We start from the raw sequence: 9,182 nt of genomic DNA on the forward strand, positions 1-9,182 counted from the left end.
GCAGTGGAGGTGGTCCGTGGGTCCTGGAGCTCACTGACACAGGCAGTGGAGGTGAAGCACTGGCCCTGGAGCTCACTGACACAGGCAGAGGAGGTGAAGCACTGGCCCTGGAGCTCACTGACACAGGCAGATGAGGTGAAGCACTGGTCCTGGAGCTCACTGACTCAGGCAGTGGAGGTGAAGCACTGGCCCTGGAGCTCACTGACACAGGCAGATGAGGTGAAGCACTGGTCCTGGAGCTCACTGACTCAGGCAGTGGAGGTGAAGCACTGGCCCTGGAGCTCACTGACACAGGCAGATGAGGTGAAGCACTGGCCCTGGAGCTCACTGACACAGGCAGATGAGGTGAAGCACTGGTCCTGGAGCTCACTGACTCAGGCAGTGGAGGTGAAGCACTGGCCCTGGAGCTCACTGACACAGGCAGATGAGGTGAAGCACTGGCCCTGGAGCTCACTGACACAGGCAGATGAGGTGAAGCACTGGTCCTGGAGCTCACTGACTCAGGCAGTGGAGGTGAAGCACTGGCCCTGGAGCTCACTGACACAGGCAGATGAGGTGAAGCACTGGCCCTGGAGCTCACTGACTCAGGCAGTGGAGGTGAAGCACTGGCCCTGGAGCTCACTGACCCAGGCAGCAGAGGAGTGAAATTTGAGCAAGTGGTGTCAGATGGGTGAAAATATATTTCCAAGTGGGCCTATGGAGGTGAAGCACTGGCCCTGGAGCTCACTGACTCAGGCAGTGGAGGTGAAGCACTGGCCCTGGAGCTCACTGACTCAGGCAGTGGAGGTGAAGCACTGGCCCTGGAGCTCACTGACCCAGGCAGCAGAGGAGTGAAATTTGACTAAGTGGTGTCAGATGGGTGAAAATATTCAAAGTGGTGTGTCAGATCAGTGAATTTCTTCCAAGCGTCAGATGAGTGAAATATATTTCCAAGTGGGCCTGTGGAGGTGCTGCTCTGACTCAGGCAGCAGATGAGTGAAATTTGACCAAGTCTTTCAGATCAGGGAAATATTTCCAAGTGTCAGACTAGAAGGACTGTGGTGGGTTAATTTGTATTTAATTCCTGGTGAGAAATAAACCATCAGACTGAGAGATCAATTCAATGATATTTGTGCAATAGTAGGTAGACTGGATGTTGGCTAATTTTCCAATAATCATAAAATATGATTATTAAAATAAATAAAATTGTTAATTAAAATAATAAAATAATTAATTAAAAATGATAGAGTTATCAATTAAGAATAATGAAATAATTAATGAAAAACAATAAAATTATCAATTAGAATAATAAAAGTTGTAATTATAATTTATCAAAGGCGGGGCTGCACCCTGGAATCAGGGACCAACAATCAGTCAATAAAGATCAGTCTCATAATCTGAAAGTTCAATTAGAAATCTCAATATTTTCTATTAATGATTATATAATGAACAGTGAAGGTTTTAAGTTCGAGCACAGGCAGTCATATCCAGCTGTATTCACATATATATATACACAAAGAATCACAAAAATACCGGTACTTTAAATATAAAGGGGATTTATTTAGGATAATGACATCAATGTAACTCAATGACTTATCACAGCAAACCCACTATATCAAAGATGAAACACCACAAGCATCTAATACAATCGTAACACATGTAATGCCTCCAATGTCTGCCCGGAGGCGAGTATGTGTGTGTGCGTGTGTGTCTGTGTGTGTGTGGGTGGGTGTGTGTGTATGTCCGGGGAAGATGGAGGCAAATGGCGGTGCACCATGTGGTTTGACCACCAGGGAATGGTGGACAAAGGGGTTACTTGATCTATCTCGTGGTTCAAAGCGCCGGGCTAGCGTCGAGATGCGATAGCACTATCTAGATTCTAGAAGGTATATAAGGCGTGAAGTGCGGGGATGCAGTTGGACGTGCGTGCAGGCGAGATTTAGGAGAGAAGAGAGAGGAAGGGAAAGTTATACACTAATTTATCAGAGGAGATCTCCAAACACCGCCAGAGACAGGTTTGCGGGGACTCTACCCTCATTGCCCAAGCGAAACGAACTGAATCCGTCCGCTGTGTACCCGATCTTTTAATAGGTTAGAATCTCCGTAAAATCGGTCTAGCCCGGTAACTGCGGTGGCGTAGCGAATGCGAATCACGTCACAGCCTTACGGGCACAATGTAGACCAAGAATTACAGCACAGCGGTCTCACACAAATGTACGCTCAAATAGTAACACACTAATAATTAAACTAGTCTCTGCCCAGACATAAGCCTCTTACTTAGCCGATATTCCGCGGGATTTAGTTCGTCTTGCTTGTGCCGCGTTCGGGAAAGGCAGTGGATTTGGTTATTGGCCGTCGGAAACAGTGATCAGCTGCTTCGTGTGATGGCAGCGGGGCAAAGCTGCGGCCGGAAAGTGGGAGAGAATCGGTCTCGTTCTCCGTGGCGAAAAGTCTCAATGCCTTGGCGAATATAAACTTGCTCTTCTGCAGGGATGAATAGCGGCGGGCAGCTGGTTGTGGGAGCGGAGGAAAGTCTGTGGATAACTCGGCCTGCAGTATTCGATGACTTTTGCTGCGGTCCTTTCAGAGTAAAGTTCAAGTAACAAAAATTAAAAGGAGTTGAATGAACTTAAAAAGGGGAAAAAATAAAAAAAACTACAAACGTTGTGGTTGCTCCTTAAGTGTCTGGATCATCTGGAGGGAACCTGGAGAGGTTTGGTCCTATCTTCAGTGCACGGGGAATGAGCAATGATTTGGGGAGCTCTCGGTATTTATTACCTGCGAAATGTCCGGCCTCCCTCCTGGAGAGGGGCCGGGGTCTTGTTGGCTCTCGGCCAATAGAGGCCAAGTTGACCTCAGGCCCCAGTCAAGACAACATGGCTGCTCTGTCGAATCTCTGGAGGGCTGTCTCTGAGAGAGAGCAAAACTCTAGAGGCTTTGAAAAGCACGCCCGGGCCTCGTTTACGATCCTTTGTCTAAGCTCGATCCCAACATCCCCCTTTGGTCGGGAGAGTGGGGCGTGGCCACAGTTTCCAGGGCAAACCCTGAGAATCGAGGTTCAATTATACTCCACGGAAAGGTAATCCCTGAGTGAGGTTGAAGCAGTTAATGTAGTTCATTTCATGAAGGCATAATCTGGGCAGAGACTGTAAATGTCTGGGCATACAGAGAGGCAAAACAAATGTCTGGGCAGACAGAGGCATAGAAAATGTCTGGGCAGACAGAGGCATAACCTGGGCAGAGAGAGAGAGACTAGATAATATTTCTAAATACAGCACACAATTTCACTTTCACATATAATACGATCGGCAGTCATTGTCACATATCCATGAATTGATATAGGCGTGAAATGAAAAAGAAAGGAAAAAGGAGCAGCAGAAAAGTTGAGGTAGGCGGGTGATGGTGGTGTTTGAAGGTGAAACATGTGTGTTATCCTGCAAAAGCCCAACCTTGAGAGCAAATTCAGGAGGTACATGTTCTGTGGTTCCCTAATCGGTAAATCTATGATGAATCCGGTTTCTAGATTCTGCGGATCTACCGATATTGGACTTGCACTGCCAAGACTTAATGTATATCTGGGAGGGCTGTATAACCTAGTGGTAGCAGACTTCACAATTCTCTCAACGAGGTCAAAACATTAGGTCTTTCGCTACCTGAACATACGTTAAGTAGTCCTAACGATTGCTGACAGAGTCTGTAAGGCATGCAACTATTGATGGTGTGGGTGATTCTACTGGTCTCCTGTTGGAGTTGGGATTGCTCCCCCTATCAGGTGTGGGGGCAGCATCCGCTCCTGAGATTGAGGAGTTCATACGGTTTGATCTGGTTTGCATGGACCCATTTGTATGTGGGTGGTCTTCTCTCTTTCAGGATCCTGATTAGGTATGCCACGGTGAGAGTTTCCCACGATCTCGAAGGGACCTATCCAGCTGGGGAGAATTTCTTAGAAACCCCCACTGGTCGTATGAACTTGAAATAGAACACCTTGTCCTTCTTGGTATTCACGGTGGGATGTTTTCCTATCATAGTAGGCCTTGAAGCTTTCACGCTGGCCTCACCCAGGTTTCCTGTGCCAAGGCAAATGTTGCCCCAGGGTGATCGCGCAGCTCTGCCCACGTGTTGGTGGGCAGTGGTCATAACACTGAGGTCTTCAGCCTGGTACAACAGGTGCAGGAGAGTCATTTGCCTTCCTGTCATCATTTCAAAGGAGTGTGACCCCTGTGGAGCGGTGCGGTGGACCTGATTGCCATTAACACTAGGAAGTTTTACATCCCAGTCCTTGCCATTACTTCCCACGTGCTTCTTTAACATGTGGATAATGGTCCGATTGTACGCTCAACTTGGCCCGATGATTGGGGTGATGAGAGATGTGGAACCTGACCCGACTCCCAGGGCGTCGCATAGGGAGATCGCAGCGTTTGAGGTGAAATGGGTTCCACGATCTGGAGGTCAATGGAGAGTGGTAGGCCCCAGCGAGCTGAACACATGTGATTCAACAGTAGGACTGCTGTGGTGACCGGCGTGTCATTGGGCGCGGAGCATTCACCCATTTAGTGAAGACGCAGGTAACCGTGAGAAGGTAGCATTTTATAAATGAGGATTTTGGGACTGGTCCAATCCAGTCGATCTGGAGGTGGGACCATGGAAATGTCACCCCCTTCCTTGAAGTGGGGCTCGACTCAGTGATGCATTGAAGGGATTAGAACTGACAACAGGTGAGACACCCTGGCTACATATGCCTGGGTGTCGGTTTTGCCATTGATGGCCCAGTACACGACTTGTTGGAGTGTAGCTAACGTGGCTTTGTAACCTCTGTGGCCTCCGACAGAGGTCGTGAGCATGACTAACATTACCCCCTATGGTGACAGGGGCGACCCACCGGTTTGGTTCTTGGCGTCGCGAGCGTAGATGAGTAAGTCTTTCTCCAGCCTTAAATGAGGTAATGCCAGTCGGAATGATTTTGTCTCTCTGGATTCATCAGTTGAGGTTGTGCGTCTTGCTGAGGAGGGTTCATGATTATCTGCCGGATAGGCGCTGATAGTCCTGCTCCTGCATAGCAGCAACCAAGTCTCGTCTCAGGTTTACGGCCTAGGTGCAGGATTTGGTCGCAGGCTTGGGGGTTCTCTTGCCTCTCTCTCTTGCTTGTGTCGTCGGGTGATGGCGTTCACTGCACAGGTTTGGGGACTTTGGAGTCCCTCGCTCTGTAGTTCCCAGGCGTGCCCCGTTCTGCGCCTGAGCTTGGCTGGCCAGTCCGCTTAAATCATTTCCATCTTTTTCCTGCCCAGCGATCTGGGAGTGACCCTTGACCTTCTTCCAGTAGACCGTCAGTCCTTTGTCTGTTACCAGTTGATACTTGGAGTTAGGAAAAGCTCTGGTGTTCGACCTCTTTATTCCTGGCATTCTTCATTCCCTTTTCCTTCCATAAAGGAAAATGGGAGATGAAAGCTGTGTAGCGTAGTTGGAGTCTGTGCAGATCACCAACTGTGTTATAGCCAACAGCGGCTTGTTGCAGGCTTAATGGAGTATGTCGCGGCAATTCCTGCGTACTGACTCGTCTTAGGCCCTAGTTGGTAGTGGTCTGGTTCCATGCCCAGTTATGGCGACCCAGCGATACCACTCCGGCCCCGGGTTAGTCTCGTGATGGAATGAGCAGCCATCAACGTAGACCTTGGGAGATCTTGGCAGACGTTCTCTCATAGTATCGGTGGTGGGAAGGCAGCGATGGGTGGTTGTTAGGAGAGATATGGGAAGTGACATTCGTCCTCATCGCAATGGTGACAGTCAATGACCTTTACCCAGGGCCATCTTATTGTTTAGGCGTACTTCACCTCAATGTCATAGCCTTGCAGTGCCATCATCAACGCTATGCGGCTGTTTGTCACTCGGCCTTCCCTCAGCCTTTGGCTGTTTAAAGGCACGAGGTTGGTAGCACGTCTCTATGATGACTTTCTGTCCTCAATGTAGCTGCGGAAGTGTTCTACGGCCCAGACTGTGGCCAGGGCTCTCTGATGGAGAATTTTATCTCCACACTGCTAAAGATGCGACTGGCGTAGGCAACAACAGATTTGTCGGTGTCGTGCGTCTGTGCAGGGCGCACTGAGACAGTGGGATGAAACTTGCTTCCAGATGAAATTCTGCTGTCTTTGTCTGGGTAGGCCAGACAGGATGCCGAACAGAGTTTTGCCTTCATCTGACGGAAAGATTGTTCTTGGGGTTCTTCCCACTTGAAGGGCTTGTCCTTGCAAAGGAGTTCGGTGAGAGGTCTGGCTATCTCTGCGTAGTCCTCGATGAACTGGGCGGGGAATTAGTTACAGACCCGAGGCTCCTGAGTTCTGTCAAGCGACTTGGAGCAGTGATGTCCTGGATGGCTTGTATCCGCCCCGCTTGAGGGTTCAATGCCATCGTGACTGTCAGACCCACGTATTTCACTTTGGTGCGACACCACTGGCCTTTGGTGAGGCCAACTTGGCTCCTGCGGCGGACAGTTGGTGAGCACATGTCGGATCTCCGTGAGGTGTTCCTCAAAGGTTTGGCTCCTCATGAGGCGTCGTCCCACATAAATGAGGTTTTCCGCAGGCTGCGGCATCGCTCATGGCCTTATGGAGGAAGATGTTAAACTCCGATGGGGAGTTTGAGTACCCAAACGGGCATCGGTTCCAGGTATACTGGCTGCCCGAAGAGAAAGCCAGTTTGTACTGATGAAGCTGGGTCCACTTTCATCGTCAGAACGTTTGCCCACGTCCACGGTGGAGAAAAAGCGTGCTCCCTTTTACCTTAGCCAGTTCTTGATCCAGGTGAATCATGAGCCCAGCGGGGAAAAGGGGAACTTGTTTGTTCGAGACGGTAATCAATGGTGGCGCCACTTTCCGGTTGGTTTTAGCACCGGCCAAATGGATTGGAGTGTAAGTTGAATTGTTCCTGATTATCCCTTCTCTAGCAGGGTGTGAGGATGTCTTGAATGGACTGCGTATGCTGCTGTGGGATTCTGTACTGTCGTACGAAGGTCGGTAGCGCGTTTTGAGTCCGTGGGGATGCGCACAGTGTGGAGGTCAGTGACTGATCCGTGGAATCCTTCGAGAAGATTGGTTGGAAGTCGAGAAACAGTTTTCTTAGCATTTCTCTCTGTTCTTCTGATGTCAGAGCGTCTGCCTTTTCAAGCTGTTGCTGTATCTCAGCCTCAAAACCGGGATATAGTTCCTCTGGTTGCGAGTCCTCTGAGATATCCTGTTCTGGATTAGTCGTCAGAGCATATACCATCATGTCCCCTTCGGTTGTCAGAGAGGCTCCGCAAATGGCTTCGTTTTTCAGTGTCTCATGACGCATGACAGCAATCATGTTGGTCGGAAACGTGTAAAGGACTTGGTCCACGTCGTCATCCTTGACTAAAGATGGGGGAAGCTCCCCGATGACCGGTATGGTCAGTTCGAAGTCATGGAAGGAACTGTCTATCAACATTCCTAGCGCTTGGTGTGCTTTCACCTGGACGGGACATTGCGTGGGATTCTTGACCAGCACATATGTTGTTCGCTGGTTCATCTCCAGCATCGGCGTGCCACAGATTTCCAGGTTGAGTTCCCGGAAGGAGGGCAATGGCTGGAAGAATGCTTGTGGGCCAGGTATCCTCTGTCCCTTGAGGATTTTGAGCCGGATTGGAGCTCCTGCGGTCCGTGGAGGAATGATCGTCAATCTCACTGGCGACCTGGCATGCCTGAGATGGGTTTGTCCGGAGAGCATCTGGGCTGGTTCAGGAGCCCAGAGTATCTCTGCACTGACCTGGGACCACAGGACTTGGTTGATAGTGTCAACTGTGTTCGAGTCGGACAGTCGCTCCCACCCAGAATGAGGAGTGAGTTAGGGGAACACGCTCACGAAATGCCTGATCTCTGTCTTTTTCCAATCTGTATGAAGATGGCGCATATTCCGATCGCTTTGAGGGAGTTTGTGGTAACTCTGGAGAGGAGGCGGTGGCTACGTCCTTGCGAAGAGAAGTTGAGGTTGCACAAATCAGTGTATAAGTCCATACTGACTGCGGATTTTTCCGACCAGAGAGCTACCAGGGCGTTGGAGGTTAGGACACCGTTCAGAGAGATCCCTTCGGTGATGCGGGGACTGTACAATGACAGGTTCTCATTGTTCAACGAGCACAGGAATGAACCATGATTTTTAAACATGCTCTCCGAGTCCTGTAGTGGGGCTGGTCCACTTGCTGTGGTGCAGGTGGGATCCAAGTTGGAGTCGATCTCGGGGAGAGGCATGTTCATCGGTGAAATTCTGCTGGGTGTCTGGATGACAGCGACTTGTCCGTCTGAGTGGGAAGACTATCACCAGGTTCGAGGGTTTGGGGTTTTGACTTGAGCCCAAATCGTCCCTGGTGGCAATGGTCGATGGCGAACAAGTCGGTCCAGCAGTCCTGACCGATGAGCAGTGGTTCTGTCGATAGAACAAATGTACATAGGATGGGCCAGACTCATCTCTTGAGTGATATCGATCCAGGCACGTTTAGTGACGAGGGGACTGGTCCTCGTGTAGCTGGTGATGTTGATATTACAGGTTTCAATCTGCAGGGGTTTTCCAAGGGAGAGCATGGTTCTTTCGACTTGGGAAAGGTGTTGGAGCACATCAGGCTGATTTCGGAGCCTGAATCCAAGTAGAGACCAGGAGGCTGAAGCAGCCTCCTATCACCACTGAGGTGTAAATGCGCTGTGCATTTGCCTTTGCGAGGGCGGGTCACTTAAGAAGGTTAAGAAGGGGCCCGGTGTCTGTGGTAGAAAATCTCTGGGGTTCTGGTAATGCCTGATCCTTCCCATCCGACAAAGGTAAACTCTGGAGATGGGGGGCGGAGGACACCGGTTCTAGTCCGCGTTTGATGGGGGACCAGTGTCTGGCTTCTGCGGGCCTGGGGGTGTCGGCGAGGCAGGGACCTCAAGGTTTCTTACTGCCTCTGCCACATATCGGCGTATTAAATCATCCATTTGTGGATGCATTTTGGCCGGTGGAGTCTCGGTTGTCTCCCATATTGTCTCTCAGGTTGTATTCCATGAGGCCTTCCAGATTGGGGATATTGGTCGCCATATTTCTTTTCGGTACTGATGGGTTTTTCGTTCGGCCCAGTCCCTACCCCTCTGTTGGGAATTACTTGGATACGAGGTCTTCCCTGATTGTGGGGCTGGTTTTGAATCTTACCCCGGCTCTAGGTGGCACCC

The sequence above is a fragment of the Hippoglossus stenolepis genome, chromosome 11 (genome assembly GCF_022539355.2).
Source record: "Hippoglossus stenolepis isolate QCI-W04-F060 chromosome 11, HSTE1.2, whole genome shotgun sequence".
NCBI lineage: Eukaryota > Metazoa > Chordata > Actinopteri > Pleuronectiformes > Pleuronectidae > Hippoglossus > Hippoglossus stenolepis.